Raw genomic sequence first — 17,581 nt, 5'->3', positions numbered from 1 at the left:
GGTGACAACGGAAAAAAAATTAATTTTGAAAATAAAAAATTAAAACATAACTTACATTGCTAATTGTGGCTGCCAAGGCTTCAAGTTCATCAATAATTTCATGTGTTCCATCCATTGTGTTCTGGAACTTTCTGATAATTTAATCACATTGCATGTCCGTTATATACGAAATCTCAAGGGTGAATTGTTATGTAACGGGGAAATCATATGTAAGCACGTCTCTGATTGGCTGAGAAGGAGGATGTATCCGACTCTCTGATTGGCGGAGAAGGATGCATGTGATCTAACTGTTTCCTATTCCAGGACACCTTGACATTCACCCCTAGCATGCACTTGTCCAAAACAACAATAATAAATAAATCCCTCAGGCCTAAAGATTAAAGAAACCATAATGTTTCTTAATTCTCCCACTCGTGAATCAATAATTCCCCCTAGCGATTATGTAAATCAAGTTTACAGTCTAGGCTCACCTAAAGATCAAATAAGCCATGTTTGTTTATTAATTCCCCCCTCGTGAATCAATAATTTCCCCTAACGATTATGTAAATCAAAGTGAGCAAATTCCTGTTTTTTAGTTCTCACTGAGAAAACCATATAACAGACAAGAATTGCTGTTGACATCCATATATGTGACATAGTTCCTGTTTTTCAAATTCTCACTGACAAAAACCATTAAACATCCATGAAAAACATCAAATAAATCAACCAACACACATAACCATCCAAGAAAACATACATAAATGTGACAAAATTCCTGTTTTTCAAATTCTCATTGACAAAAAAAACATAAACCACGTGGTTCTCGTGCCAATATATGGTGTTAAAAAAGTTGTAGGTGGCAGCAGGGGTGAGGGGTGGGGTCAATAGGGTCACTTCTACTTTCCGCCAGTGCAAAATTTTTCCTGAAAAGTTCACCCTCAGAAACTTCCCTCCCATAGAAAATTCTCCCCATGGAAAATCCCTCCAGTGGAAACCCCCCCCCCCTCCTACCCGATAATGTATGTACACTTCCAAATGAAAAATATTATATGTAAACAATGGGCTAATTTTATAACTTAAATACCTTTCCCCAAAGACCTATGGGGGGGGGGGGCTCATGTTATCTCCAAAGGCATAGTTATTGGACCTTTCAAATATGTTGAACAAAATGGTTATATCACAATTTGTGGTCAAACTAGTTTAAGGAAAAAGGGAAGTGGGAGGGGGGCTGAAACAAAGAAGTTTAGTATGCAGCTTTCTGGTGATTCTAAAGTAATTGGGCAAAACTTGTTGTTTTACGCCATAAAATGGCGGATAACATCAGTTTGTTGTGACGTGATCTGTTTTCCTATTGCATAGGGCACTATAAATTCTAAATTCTGTTCGAATAAGCTCCCCCCAGCCCTCCCCCCTCTGTTCGAATAAGGACCACCGGATCGGCACGATCACAACTGATTGAGAAAAACCACTGTATCGGCACGATCGCTCCTGATAGAAAATTAAATAAAAAAAAATTAATTTTTCTAACCAAAAGTATGTAGCAACATTTAAAACTCAAAACGAACAGAAATTATTTCGTATTTAAAGCGGGTACCCCCTCCTCAATGCCTTGCTCTATACGCTAAAGCTTTTAGCACTTTTAAAAAGCTTCCTACTCTAACTAAACAGTCCTCGTGTTTCAGGACCTGTTCTTAAAAAATTGGGACAAACAGTCAAAATTTAGCGTAAACAGTAAGGTATTGATGAGGAGGCAACCCCTTTAAATACAGAGTAATTTCTGTTCATTTTGAGTTTGAGTTCTTTATTTACTTCCAGTTAAAAAAAACGTGTTTTTTTTAAAATTTAATTTCTGATCGTTTTTCAAATATTGCCGATTAATTTGGTTCACCCTCCATGAAAAATTCCTCCTATAGGGAAACACACCCGCGGAAATTTCTGCCCATGTAAAATACCTACCCCCCTAACCCCCCCCCCCCCCCGGCAGTTCTATTCACGCTGAAAATCCCCCCCCCCCGTAAACTTTCTTGCGAACGATTCAGCCTGATTTTTTTCGTACTTTAGTTTGTAAAAGGCTTTAATTTCTAATTGTTTTCTTGATCACTCTGGAAATTCCCCTTCCGTAGAAATATTTTCACATAAATCCAAACAAACTGAAAAAAGCCCCCGGATAATTCCCCAGAATATCTCAACATGCAAAATTGGTTTGTCAAAGAGAACATAAGACAGATTAAAAGAATTTCGTATAGGAAATCTGTCAAATCTTCCCAGTGTAAAATTTCCCCAGGAAAGTTCGTCCCCCACCAGAAATCCTTCACGGAAAATTATCCTTGTGGAAACCAACCCCGAGTACAAAATCACCCCTAAAGAAATGTCTGTATACTTCCCAATAACAAATACTATCCATAGACAAATTCCCGCGGACTGTGGGGGATCATGTTACCCCTCAGACATAGTTATCAAATATTTCAACTATGCTGAACAAAAGGACTATCTCAAAATTTTGATCAGACAACTTTGGAGGAAAAGGGGCGTGGGAGGGGGATAGTTGCTCTCCAATCTTTTTGGTCACTTAAAAGGGAACTACAACTTTTAATTTCCGTTCGAATTCACCTTTTTCCGATCTTCTAGAACTATTATTTCGATACGATCACCTCTGGAAAAAAAAATACGCATCCGGGATCTTTCTTCTGTCAAAAATAGAAAAATTACACATGTTTTTAAAAATAGGAGCCTGAAACTTCTACAGTAGGGTTTCTCTGGTGCGTTAAATTTTGATGGTGTGAATTTCCTCAAGATTCCTTGACTTTTAGGGGGTACTTCCTCCCTTTATCAAAAATCAGGTAAATTTTCTCAGGCTCGCAGCTTGTTATGGGTAACACTAAATTTGATGAACTTTACACATTTAGAATCAGCATAATGAGCTGATTCTTTTGATGTGTCTACTGATATGAAAATTTTGTATTTTACTTGTTTTTATTTTTTTTATTTTTTAGGAGAATCTAGTCATAAGTGATTTGTTTTGTAGTCTTGAGCATGGCCATAAGGCTCTTTGGCAAATTTCTCTTTTTTTTTAATGTTTTTTCGTAAGTTTTTTGTTTTAAATAAATTCTCTCTCTCTAGAGTTTTGGTTACTATTAAGCCGAGTCGCTACTTACTTACAGTTCGTTACCACGAGCTGTTCGAAAAAAGAAAACAACAAACAAACACACGTCTATGAAAATTCCCCGTGGGAAAAAGCGCGTTTCTGTAAACAGGGACTTGAAATATCTGTAACAAGGTTCTCTGGTATGCTGAATATGATGTCGGAACATTGATCTCCTCACATTATTTTTTTTTAAAGTATAGTTCTTACGGACTTTCTTCACAATCATTATCAAAGTCGTCTTGCCCATGGTCCCTGATCCATATAACGATGATGAAAGAAAGAAGTCTCCCTTTTTCAAAATTCAGCCTAATTTTCTCAGGTTCTTAACTTTTGATAGATAATTCTTGACTTTATGATTTTACTTTTTTGAATGCATCATCAAACTCTAATTCTTTTGATGCACATTTTGATATCATAAATCCGTAAAGAAAATTGCACACTGGCACATGTGTAATAAGTACGTTGACTTTAGAAAAATCTTCGGCAAAAAAACCTAGCCCAAGCTCTAGCCAAAAAGTAGGATCTCTGCAATACAGGGAAAAAAAAAGAAAAAGAATATAATTGCATAAAAGGGTAGACAGCCCAATATCTGCAGATATACAAGCTTTTTATTAGACACAGGCCTTGGAGATTTAACCTGTTTTAGAGATTTAACCTAGACTTTTGCTAATCCCCAAATATGTTGCGTAAAAGATATTTTACATAGTTCTTTAATGTATTTTATACATTTTATTGTCCTTCAACTATTTCAAACATTTATGACAGTAAACGATGTGTCTAATTGATCGCTAAAGAAATCAAATTTCACTGACCCCCTAGAGTTTACCTCAAGTCATGAGAACAACCAAAACTCTTACACATCGGTCAACGGTTTGTTTATGGTATGGTATATATATAAGATAAAATATGGTATGATACAATATGGTGGTACAGCGAGGTACATTATATGGTAGTACTAAAGAAAATTAAACGCCAAAGCTACCACGTCTATCTGAGAGACATCGACGCGTTCACAGTCCGCGACACCCAATGTCATTAAAATCAAAACATCTTTTACCAAGTTTTACCACAGGAAACCATCTTGATCTATTTATACCTGAAAGCTGTGATTTGCGGTTCTAAGCGTTTACCCCCCCCCCCGGCGATTACCCCCTCTCGGAAAATACCCCCGCGGAAAATCCCCCCTGGAAAATACTGCCGCGGAAAATACCCCCGGCGAAAATGGTAAATACCCCCCCCCCGTGGAAACTAAGGCTTTCCAAATTTGAGAATTTTATTGGAGTTTAATTTTTTTTATTTCCGTAGGGGGAAGGAATTTTGGTAGCCTACTTGTGTATTATGCGCCACTCACTCAAGTTTACGCTGTGTAAAACTCGAGAACACACCAGTTTTTTCGTTACTTTAGAAATAAATTTGGGCTATAGATTTGCATATTAGGAGGGGGGGTAAAGAATAGCGGGTCTGCATGCAAAATTTGTTATGTACAATTATTCTGTATATTAGATAGATAGACAGATAAGTGTATTTTAAACCCAAAAATACGGCCATGAACACAGTAATATAACATAAATGAAAGGCACAAATAACATAAACTTTGATCAGCGATCATCATAAAACACTTAAGTGAAACACTACATTAACCTAATAATAGTACTTAATACTTAAGATGAAGGAAATTAACGAAGAAGCCAGTCTGTTCTTGAGTTTTACACAGCGTAAACTTGAGTGAGTGGCGCATAATACAGAAATACCGAAATTCCTTTCCCATACGGAAATAAAAAAAATAAAACTCAAATAAAATTCTAAAAATTGGAAAGCCTTATTTTCCACGGGGGTATTTACCGGGGGGTATTTTCCGGGGGGGGATATTTTCCGGGGGGTAATCGCCAGGGGGGTAAACACCGGCCACTGTGATTTGCAAACGTTTTTCCATTTGATTGTTCCAACATTATGAAGTTTCTAGGACATTATCACATTTTCATCAGTGTTATTACGTTGAACCATCAAAATAAACATTGAAAGCAATTAGTTAAATCTGAAAGCGCTTTTTTCTCTAAGAATACAAAGTGCGCTTTTTTAAGAATATCTGACAGCGCTTTTTTTTCTAAGAAGTTTCCTTTTGATTGTTTCAACACTGTGATGTATTTAGGACAGTTTCACATTTTCATCAGTATCAGAGGCAACGCTATAGCGTTGCCCATAGTAAAGGCCATACGGCTCCAATGTTTTATTATTCATCTATTATTATTTTTTTTCCCCCAGAGACACTTCATATGGAAGGGGTCGTCGTATAAACTTCAAAGGGGGTTCAGTCCATTGAAAATCGAGAGTTCTAATGCCCTTTTTAAGGGTCAAAAGTGATTGGAAGGTAACTAACACCCCTCCACGACCATCGTTTCCTCAAACACTTCCAATCAAAATTTTGAGATAGCCATTTTCTTCTACGTAGTTGATTTCCAGATAGAACTTATGTTTTTGAGGAGGACACTCCGTCACAGCCCTCAGGGCAAGGGAGGTAAGTTATGCCCTGGGGCATATAAGCTTTTTATAGAAAGCTTTGTCGTAGGAACGTTCAGTAAAGTGCAAATTTTGTTCTGGCCTTGGGAAGGCATAGGGTTTTGCGCCCAACTTATGTTAATTTCTGCTCGTTTTGAGTTTGACTCAATTATTTATTTTAATTTCTGTTCGTTTTGGGTTTCATTTATTTCTCGATGCTGATTTGTGGTGGTTTCATACTTGATAGATCGGTTGATTTGATTTTTGCTCATTTTTGGTTTAATAGTTTTTTTTTTACTTTTCTTTGAAAAACTTATTTTGTGGAAAAAGATTTTTTTAATTAATATAGTGGCAAAAGAGATCGAAGGGCAATTAGCCCCTCCCCCCTCTCCACATCCCTATTTCCCAAAGACCATCCAATAAAAAGTTTGAGATAGCCATTTTGTTAAAAATAGTTCAAACATCAGGGCCCAGAGGCAGGCGTTGTAAGTAATGCCTGGAGGGCATATACAGCTGTTATGGAAAGAATGCTCGTATAAACTTCAGAGAGGGCTCATTTGATTGGAAATTAAAAGTTCTAGTTCAGTTTTTAAGATTCAAATAGATCAGAGGGTAACTATCCCCCAGACGCCCCTTTTCTCCCAAATGCATCCGATAAAAATTTTGAGACAGCCATTTGGCTAAAAATAGTTCAACGGTCAGATAACAAAAACTTCGGTGTCGACACAACCCCCTAGGGTCCGGTGGGCCGGCATTGTAAGCTATGTCCTGGGGCCATATGTGGTTCTTATGAAAGGGATGTTCGTATATACTTCGGAGAGGGTTCATTTGAATGGAAATTAAAAGTTCTAGTTCATTTTCTCAGAGTAATAAAGATCGGAGGGCAACTAAATCCTCCCGCCCTCCACGCCTTTGGGTTTATCGGATGGATAAACCCATCCGATAAAAATTTAAGGGGAACATTTTGTTAAAAACAGTTCAAACATCAGATAATAAAAACTCCGAGGTTGACACAAACCCATTTTTCACTTTGATATTGTTACTTTGATACCCGTTTTGATACTTTGGTGAACATTTGATTTTTTTTTATAAAAGTTTGATTTTGAAATAAGGAATTTTTTTTTAAACTTGAAACTTTTTGCAATCAACAACGAAAAAAAAATAATTAAACTTTCCGAAAAATAAGTTTTTCAAAGAAAAGTAAAGGTCATTTTTAACTTAAGCTCAGCAGATACAAATACCTGTTAACATTCAAGCTCAAAACCACCAGAAATTACTATTAAAGAATAACTAAAACCCAAAAAGAACAGAAATTAAATAAACAATCATAACAAAAAACATACAACAAGTTCAAAATTTTACTATAATTTTAATGTTTATTTTCAATATTAAGTACAAAAAAAGATATTTGTAATAAAATTGGTTTTCAGTAAAGCGCCAATCACGCAGTAGGTTTTAGACTTTTACAGTGAGAGAAGGAGGCGAAACCCAGACTCTTGTTTGTAATGATATTTGTTCGTTTCAAGCTTGATTTGCATATTCAATTTAAGTTTTACTCGTTCTAAAATCTATTCATTCATTTACATTAATATCTATTGCATGTTTGTTTGCATTGATTGTTTATCTAATTTCTATTCGTTTTAAGTTTCATCTATGCTTAAATAGCAAAATATTTTTTTCGTTTGAAGCTTGATTTTCATATTCAATCTAAGCATTACTCGCTTTAAGATCTATTTATTCATTTATATTATTACTCGTTGTATGTTTTTTGCTATGATTGTTGATTTAATTTCTGTTTGTTTTGGGTTGTATTTATTCTTTAATAGTAATTTCTGTTGGCTTTGAGTTTGAATTTGAACAGGATTTGTATCTGCTGAGCTTAAGTTTAAAGTGGGCTTTACTTTTCTTTGAAAAATTTATTTTTCGGAAAGTTTCTTTTAATTAATTATGGAAACATTGAAAGCAATTAGTTAAATCTGACAGCGCTTTTTTCTCTAAGAATACAGACTGCGCTTTATTAATAAAATAATAAAATAATATAATAAAATAATGAGTGTGCTTTTTTCTCTAAGAAGTTCCTTTTGATTGTTTCAATACTGTGAAGTTTTTAGGACAGTGTCACATTTTCATCAGTATTATGAAAAAACATAGAAAGCCATTAGTTAAATCTGACTGCGCTTTCTTTCTCTCTAAGAATACAAATATTAGCTATCTGTTGATTCCCAAAGAGAAATGCATCTTCGATGAAACGTTAAATCTTCTTAAGCTTTTTGGTGCCATAAATTTTCTGATGATTTTTATCCCATGTTTCTCTTTCTTGGAGCCTGCTAGAACCAAGCACTACATAACCGTTTATAGAGTAACTGAATTCCTATATTTTCCTAACCTTTAAGATATATACGGTTGCGCCTTCACAATGTCTTCACAAAAAACGTCTTCACAATCAGAATTCATATTCACTTCCTTGGTACTTAAAAAAAGGCTAATTACTCGTAAGCAGCTCCAAATCTTCGATTTAACTGATGAGTCTTTGGAGAAACCCTGAGAAAAGGTCAGGGAGGAAGTGGAGCACAAAGTAGCCATGACATCATTTTTAAACTTTTTTTTACGTTTCGTGATATTTTTTTTTGCCGGAGGAAAAAGCGCAGATCATGTAAAACTGAGGTATAATAAGTATTAATACCTGATCAATTGAATAGTCAGGTATAGTCAAGTTAGGGTGACCTACTATTCTCTTCATTCTACCCTGTCTACCCTGTCTATTTTTGTCTCCTCCTTTGATCTTTTCTTCTGTCAGAAAATCTTTGTGTTATTTGGCGTTGATTTCATTTTATCCATGTATTAAGCTGACAAATCGAGTTTTGGTCTTCTATGGCTAGGGCTGTAATTTTGTTGTAACTATTTTTAGTCATGAACTTTTCACATTCATGGTTTTTTTTATGCTGTACCAAAGGAAAAATTGAGTCTAATGACTATCTTTTTAATTAATTTTTCATGCGGATGTTACTAGTAATTTTAAATTTGGAACATTAAAACACATTCAGAAATCCTTTTTATAGCACGAAGGCAAAAATACTACACAATCATATTAAAAACTGCAAAATACTTAAGGTTATTGGGTGACCTTGCGCTCTATTAAGTTCTTCACTTTTTACCATTTCCTTCGAAGAGAAAGGGATAATTAATTAGCAACAATTACCATAATTGCTGGTTTTCTACTCTTTGATTTGAATACTAGACTCAAGAAACTAAAGCTTGACTGTACAGCCCATGGCGCCATTAAGAAAGTTCGAAAAAAGTGAAGTTCAATAAACAGTTAGCCAGAAATTGAAAAACATCAGAAATTGAATGCCTTTCTTGGATGCAAATTAGTCCAGGATAAGAATGAGGAAAAAAATGAAAACCGCTACGCGTTACTCCAAAACCAGTATAATTGATGATTGTTGAAGATCAAATGAAATAGTTAGAAGCAATCACTGTCTTACAAGAAAAAAAATTACACTTTACAACGTGACTTTTTTGGTTGATCTATCAGGAAAAAAGCACAACAAAAGAAACCAATTTTTCTTTTCAACATCAAACGCTCTACGTATAAGTGCGCCGCAGGAAATTTTGCAGGGGGGGGGAGGGCAGGCACCAAAGTAGCATTGGTGGCTGGGGGTACGGGAATATATTTTAGGATACATTTTGTTATGAATAATTATATTTTTAAATACATTTAGAAACAAATTCAAATAAAGAGCTAGTAATTTGCATCGAAAATAAAACAAAACTCAGCAAATTTTAAACGGCTAAAACCACCATCAAACATAAATTACGGAAGGATTTATGGTTTCCCAAGGTTTTAACTAGCGTAGTCTTATCTTTATGTAATTTCTTAAGCCTTAGAATAGGCTACAGAAGGAGTTAAAATAAAAATTTACAAAAAGAATCTAAGAGTATATTTTAGACTCTGATTTGATTCCTGGAAGCTTCATTTGTTTTCCCTAGATCAATAGATTTCCAAGTTCTCGAAAATCCTTAAACTGAGGTTTTGTTAAGATATTTACGTTTCTAAGGGCTAATACTCAAAACTCGCCCTGCCTGCACAGAGACCACGCTTTTATTTTGTAAATATAAAATATGATCGCTTGTAAACATAAACATAAAATTATGCAAAATATACCTCTTTCATTACAGGACAATTGTCTCCCTTGAACTGAAATCCCTTATTTCTTCAGACATTTTCAAACAATTACAGAATAGCGAAAGAGAACCTAAATTTTAGCTTACAATCCAGCTGCCAAATTGGCCCTCTTTCTTTCCATACTCAAATCCAAATGAATAAAATGGATGTGTTAAACTAAAATTGTTTATCACAAGAGAATATCATCAAATAGTTCGTGATAACAAACTGCAAGTTTGTTATCACGATGTTATAAGGAGCGACTCAGGCCAATATTCACCAAATTAAAAACAGAACTTTGGTGACAATTGACACTTTAGCAGAGATGGTTTTCTATATTGATTCTAAATATATAAAATTCAGTCGGTTTATATTTACCCACCAATAACTACAAATCTGAGAACATTTGCCGGATTTTTGAAACAAGAGGGGGGGGGGGGAAAGAAAGCAATCTAGGCGAAAATTGCTTTATTAGATTGATCATGGCAGAGAAGCTAACCGTAGAGGTTTCGTAAATTACGCTACTTTAGACTACTATAGGGGGGAACCCCTCGCCCCCCTCTGGATCCGACACTGAATGGTTTATCATTTTTTTTCACGTCGTGATGCGTATTTTCTACGATATTTATTTTCTAGATAAGACTACTTTCGTTTTCAATCAATGTTTTCGTATGAAATGGGCAGACCTTTCCTGAACTTTAAACAATAAACACCTCTGTTTGAAAATCTTTGCACTTTGTGAATTTAGATAGCGATAAGGGTTTCTGATTGAGACCAATTTTAGGACTTGGGTTCTAATTATTGGTTGCTGTGGTAAAAGTTGCCAGAATAGCCCTATCCAAGAAAATACCAAACGTCTGTTAAGAAGTGTTTTTCGTAAAATTCTTAGGGAACTTTCAGAAAATTTTATTTCTACTGATCTTAAGTTTAATATGGCCTTTACTTTTCTTAAAAAAAACTTTCTTTTTCGTATAGTTTTCGTAGTATATATATATATATATATAATATATATATATATATATATATATATATATATATATATATATATATATATATATATATATATATATATATATATATATATATATATATATATATATATATATATATATATATATATATATATATATATATATATATATATATATATATATATATATATATATATATATATATATATATATATATATATATATATATATATACTACGAAAACTATACGAAAAAGGGAAGTTTTTTTAAGAAGATATATATATATATATATATATATATATATATATATATATATATATATATATATATATATATATATATATATATATATATATATATATATATAATATATATATATATATATATATATATATATATATATATATATATATATATATATAATAAATATATATATATATATATATATATATATATATATATATATATATATATATATATATATATATATATATATATATATATATATATATATATATATATATATATATATATATATATATATATATATATATATAGGAAATAATTCTTAAGCAAAAATACTGAAAAAGTATTACTACTACTACTGGCCACTCACTGCAGTACGTAACCGCCTAAAGCCACAGCTACACACGCTCCCCCTCCATCCCTATCTATTCAAAGCCTCTCTCTTTACATCCTACCAAGAAGTTGTAGGATGTTACCAAGAAGTGAAAAAAACATCTTTTTTTTCAATTAAAAGTAAGGAGCAGCTTTGAAACCTAAATGACCAGAAATTATTCTTTATATTAGGGGGGCTGTCTCCCCCTTAACTTCTTGCTCTTTGCTCTGAAATTTGATTTTTATCCAAACTCTTTAAGAATGTTTACTGAAACACAAGGGCAATTGAATTGGAAAAAGTAGGTTTTCAAAAAGCTAATAAAAACTTTAGTTTAATGAGTAAGATGTTGAGCAGAGGGCAATCCCTCTTACATACAGAATAATTTCAGTTCTTTCTATGTTTTAAAGTTGCTCGTTATTATTAGTTAAACAATCTTTTTTGTTGTTTAATTACATTTATTGAAACAATGTTATACTTTTATAAACACGATACTTTTGTTAACACAGCACTCTCTCTCTGTTTCTAATGGGTGGCAAATAGCACAGCTTGGAGATTAACATTTTTTGAAAGGTAATTAAAGAAGTTTGTTAAGTAAAGTAAAAGTAAATAAAAATGAGAAAAGTAAAATAGTTCCAAAAACAATACGCAAAACAATAGCCTACTTATGAACAATAAGATAGGAACTCCCAGGGGGAATCCCGAGCAAAATCTTGGGGGAGGCCCAATGTGACAAGGGTGCCTATAAGCAAAATCTTGAGGGGGGCCTAATGTGACAAAGGTGCCAATAATTGATCAAATTGACAAGTTTATTCAACAAGAAAGAGTAAATAAACAAGAAACGAGGGCGCCAGAAAAATCTTAGGGGGCCGAGGTTCAACCCCCCCCTGAGTTCTTCACTGGGAACTCCTAGCATTCAGTTCTATTGAGCAATGCCGAAGTGTTGGACAACCATTATTGAACAATATTGGTATTTTTGAACTTGGCTATCAAATACCAACATATTTAGCGCCTTCAAACTCTGTATTTATAAAAAGTAAAGCATTTTCATAGTAGGTTGCTCAAATCAAATCATTGAAACTGAGATTAAGAAGTTCAAATAAGGATTTCAGTGCTGGGCATCAAAGAGACAGGCTGTAAGTGTCGAACATGACACTGAGTAATATTGATATCTTTAATTTAATTTTTAACACCAAAAAACCGATATATTTCACGGCCTTATACATGCTAACTACACAAAATTAAAAATTTTTCGAAACAACTGAATTGGACTTGAAGTAGTAAATAATAATAACAAGAGTAATAAAACCCAAAAAACACGCATCCGTTCCAGTGGAAGGTATAGTATTTGACATTTATTATTATAGTGGCTTCAGATATCGGTTCATTAGTACCCAGGCATGCTCATTTTGACATCAAATTTTTATCAGGATTACCCCCTTTTTCGGTCAATTTCTACTATTATGCCAACTTTCTTATGTCCTAATAACTTAGGATGTTTAACTTCAAACTGGGAACAAATAGATAGGCTATTGGGAGTAAAAAGCTGATTTTTTTTATTTAATGTTATCAATATTAGGTTCTTATGCTTTCGTTATTGATAAAGACTGCTATTTACTTATCAGTCATTGCTGTGAAGAACTCATTTTTTTTTATCCGTACCAAATCGTATAGAAAAAATGTTTATGGAAAACTGGAAAGAGGTTATTCAACCACAAATTAGAAATCACATTACCCCTGTGAAGGGTCAAAACATATAAGGGCCATCTAGCCATGGGCCAACGCACATTTTCCCCATTTTTTTCCATCTCTGCTCTAATTTGTTTGGTTTCCTCATAATTACTATATAGTCCCCAATTACTAGGGGAGCCATGTCCCCTCCCACCCCCTTGTGGGTTCCAATGTCTATGTCGTTTGTCACGTGCGTGCAACGTATGTGACAATGTTTTTAGGATTTACCCCGTGTTTACCGTGCTTACCCCGTACTTATTGCAATTCTTTGTAACAACGCATGGAACAGGTGTAAATGTTCTTCTCTACTGAACGCGAGTAGTAATCAAGGTTCCATTTTGCTTAGACATATAGCAATTACCATGTTATTCTATAGAAGCTATAGGAAGACGTTTCTATAGAAGCTCTACACCTTTTCAAAGAGAGTGAGTATCCTCTCACATGGCCTTATACTTTGAGGACTTTATGTTCCTTCCTGTGTTATTCTGGACCTTGTATACGCCATTTCAAAGAGATTCAGAGCTCCCTCACATTGCGTTATACTATGTTCCATCTTGTACTAGTTAGGACCTTGCATAATATGTTATGAAAGACAAGTTTTTCTGACACAATTTACATAGACCAGATTTCTAGTTCATGGTATACATGTCTTTTAGGGTAAATCCATGTCTGAAAACCAGCGCGTCTTGTTTAGCTGTTAATATATATCAATTATTTTTTGTATATATTCAGGTTTCAGATTAGGATTTTCTACAGTTTGAATAGTTTATTCAATCTAGTAATATCACTATTTTTGCAATCATTTACATAGATATGGAATATTCTAAGCAACTTCTGGTGAGTAAAATTTTCTCATTATTATAATAAAAAGAAAATGTCTCGCCATTGAGTTAAGGAAGAATTTCCTTCCTTACGTTTTTTTTCACAGTGTTGTTACCTCTTTTAAAAAGCTTCTTTCTTTTCAATATTAAACAGTCCATGTATTTCAATTTTAGTAAATATTCAAAAAAGAGAGGCATGTTCACTTTGATTTTGGCTCGTTGTATATGAAAAATTAAAATAGAATTTGCATATTAGTTTCAGCAGATATGAAAGGTCTGTGTTACGATCATAATTCTTTAGTTTTAGTTATTTCGTTCAAAATGTGGCTTTTCACATTATCAAAAAAGAGTTTCCACTCTAAAAGTATCAGTGTCTAATTCTCTTAACAATACAGCAATTTCCAAACAGGCGTTATCTGAAATTATTAATAATATATATATTGAAGGATAGCGACAAGGGTCTCCTTGACAAATAGATTCTTAAGAACTTAAGGATGGGATTATAGGTGGGACCTACAATTTATTCACCGGTAATTTTAAACTATGTTATTTTAGGAGAAAATTCTAAGTACTTTCCATAGCTTAGTGGGTAATATCTTGGCTCATTGTCATAAATTGAGAATTGAGCTAGCTAATTAAATTACGTCATTTTTTCAACTTTTGGGGGTTTGATATTGAAGGGGGTATTACTCTCCCGTAAGCTAAATGATTTTTATTTTAGAACGATGTTGATCAATCATCACAGCAAAAATGGGCAAAATTGAATGATATCACATCGATGCAAGCTGCAAGACCATCAGTCATCAGATTTGCTAGTCCCAATACACGCTCGATGGACCAGCCAGGAGTCTCTATGCAACCTGGCAGGGAATTCAAGTCAGCCTCATCTGATCAAGATGGAGGGAACGCTCCTCTTCATGCCTTGCCAGGAACTTCTGATGTACAAGTGCAGCCAGAATTTGTAAGTGTATATAATTTTTTTTTCTTTTCCATATTTTTCAAAAATAAAGTAGCAAATAGCTTATCATAGATTTTATAAAACTTTACCTGTAATTTCTCTTTTAAGCAAGATGTTTTCTAATACAAAAATCCCATTATTTCATTAAACAACTTCTATATATAAACAAATTACTATTTCATTGTTGACAGTTGAACAACCGCTCTTAAACTAGGTTCTCTTTTGTGTGTATCTGGTTCTTATCAAATGTCCCGTCGAGAAGGTTGAATTTTAATCCTACAGCTATAAATTCGAGTGTTAATCATTCGTTACAAAATTGAGTTTCAAACGACTGGATGTTTATCTTCGATAAGATATTAACACGAGAAAAAAGGATTCTTAAAAGATGATTTTAAAAGATGTTTTTGAAAAGGATTTGAGGCTGAAACTCTAGTGTCGATATAATACACAATTTCTATTTGAAAAGTATTATGAAGTCCTCTACCCCAACTCTAAAGATCTCCAATCCTTCTAATCCCAAGGACGCTCCCAGCCCCCCAATGGTCCCCCCCTGTGCGAGCGGTATGTGTTCCGCTTTTTTTCCGTATATCCGATAATTCCAATGCTTCACTACAAATCAACTAAATTATATTTTAAACCGTCAAAAAATATTAGAAAAATAATAATTTCCGTGGGAGAAATCAAAACATAGCATAATTTGTTTCTGCCGCACGTTTCTATCTGACTTCAGCGCATTTCTATCTGATGTTGTTTCCGCAGCACGTTATAGGCTAATGGAATATAGGCTAAGGGGTTAGAAACACAATTTCAAGCTGTAAGAATATTTCGGCGTGTGTGTGTGTGTGCGTGTGTTTGTGTGTGTGTGCGCGTGTGTTTGTGTGTGTGTGTCAGTGTGTGTGTGTATGTATGCGCATGTGTGTGTGTGTCAGTGTGTGTGTCTGTGTGTGTGTACGTGCGTGTGTGTGTGTGTGTGTGTGCGTGTGTGTGTGTGTGTGTGTCAGTGTTATATTAACAAAATTTTTAATTGATTATGCATTGTTTGATAAAAAAAAAAGAAAAAAAAAGACAATTTTGCTATAATGTTTATAAGAATTTTGTCAAAGAAAAAAAAACTTACACCGTTCATTTTATAGTGTTAGGGGGACGCTTTGAAATCTTATGCATTCCTAGGCCTAGGATTTCAAAGTCTCATGAGTAATTGTACCCTCTCGCCAGATGATGTTAGTGAAGGTACGTTATTTGATATCCCCCTGGATTTTCAATTTACAACTGACGAAATGGACTGCCTTATGCAAATGTGTTGGGTCTAATTCTTCCGGGGATACTTTTAACGATAACTTTACTATTAGTGAATTGGATCCTGTACAAATAGGCGCAGGACATGAAAATAGTGCTACGTCCCCGGAATTGCGTGAATTTTATTTGTTAGAGTCTGCTCTAAGTCATTTACAAACATATAGGGTAGATTTTAACCCTCCCGAGGAAAACGGGGGCATTATTTTAACTGACCCTGTGAAAGTTCTCCATCACTACACCGACCCAAGTCTAGCGCAAATCGAGATACAGATTCAGACATGGGGAGGTCACGGGGGAGTTAAAGCATCGGTTAATCAAAAAGTCCATTTGCAACAGAGGACATCTGGAAACATTTTTTATTTTCATTTTTCAACTGCCAGCCAGACTGTTTACCCATGTATAAACGAATTTGAAAACAACTTTTTCAACTGGATAAGTAAACTAATATCAACTTTGAACACGTTTAATGAGAGGGGGAGTGGCTCCACAATTTTATACATTGAATGAATGGATCTGAATCTCAGTAGATTTAAAAAAAACTTTATTTTAAGGGAAGGGCGGGGTAACGAAATAAAATGCCACCCAGATTTGTCGGCTACGGGAGAGGTTCCAGGCTTCAATTTTGACACAGGGCTGCAATGTTTTAAGTATGCATTTTTAGCAGCAGGTCATAAAACATTAAAAAAAGAGTCATCAATGAAAAATCTTGACGGACTTGCTCGCAACGGTGTAAAAATTTTTCCTAAATTAAATTTTGATTTTTTAGAAGAGATGTTTTCGGTGTCATTTAAATAAATAACCTTATTTTAAAGAGCAACTTAAAATCTTGGGGTGGGGGTGGTTATTCTCCAGTATGACACTGAATTTGTAGATGGAAAAAAAAGGGGTTTTGTATTCAGTGAGGACACCGTCAGTAGATAATGTTAAAAATTGGGTATGGGTTATTTACGAGCCTCCCAAAGATGTAAATTCCTATGGTAATTTTTTCCCCGTTACAGCAATAAGTCGACTCTTATCTCAGGGCGTTCAGAAAGGAGAAACTCTCTATTGCCCCATGTGCCTTTCCCCATTTCGAAATGAACAAACATTCTCGGATCACATGAACCATTGCAAAATTCATGGGAATCAACGAATTGAAATGCCAGCAGAAGGCAAAGATACTTTACAATTTAGAAATTTCCAAAATTCCCTGCTGCAAGTTGATAAAGTGTCTTTGGATTGTGAAACAAGACTAATTGAGGTATCAGACCCATCAAGGCCAAATATAGTCAAGGAACACAAACTAGTTGCATGTTCCTACGCACATGCTCGTCGCGATTCCAACAATAAAATGCAATAGGAAGAGTTTTTTTGGCTATGGATGAGGAGGGCAGCATGGAAAAGCTATTGGTATCTTTAATAAA

At 34.2% G+C, this 17,581-nt stretch overlaps 1 protein-coding gene across 1 annotated transcript in view; it reads right to left on the bottom strand.

The window, feature by feature from the left end:
- Positions 1-17,581, bottom strand: part of LOC148956677 (uncharacterized) — a 73,051-nt gene that overhangs the window by 33,130 nt on the left and 22,340 nt on the right. The gene's annotated exons all lie outside the window — the stretch shown is intronic.

This window comes from Artemia sp. Qi Xiang Cuo, chromosome 1 (assembly GCF_049724085.1).
Source record: "Artemia sp. Qi Xiang Cuo chromosome 1, ASM4972408v1, whole genome shotgun sequence".
NCBI classification, from domain to species: domain Eukaryota; kingdom Metazoa; phylum Arthropoda; class Branchiopoda; order Anostraca; family Artemiidae; genus Artemia; species Artemia sp. Qi Xiang Cuo.
The sequence above is the reverse complement of the archived record's forward strand: the minus strand, read 5'-3'. Positions and strand labels throughout refer to the sequence as shown.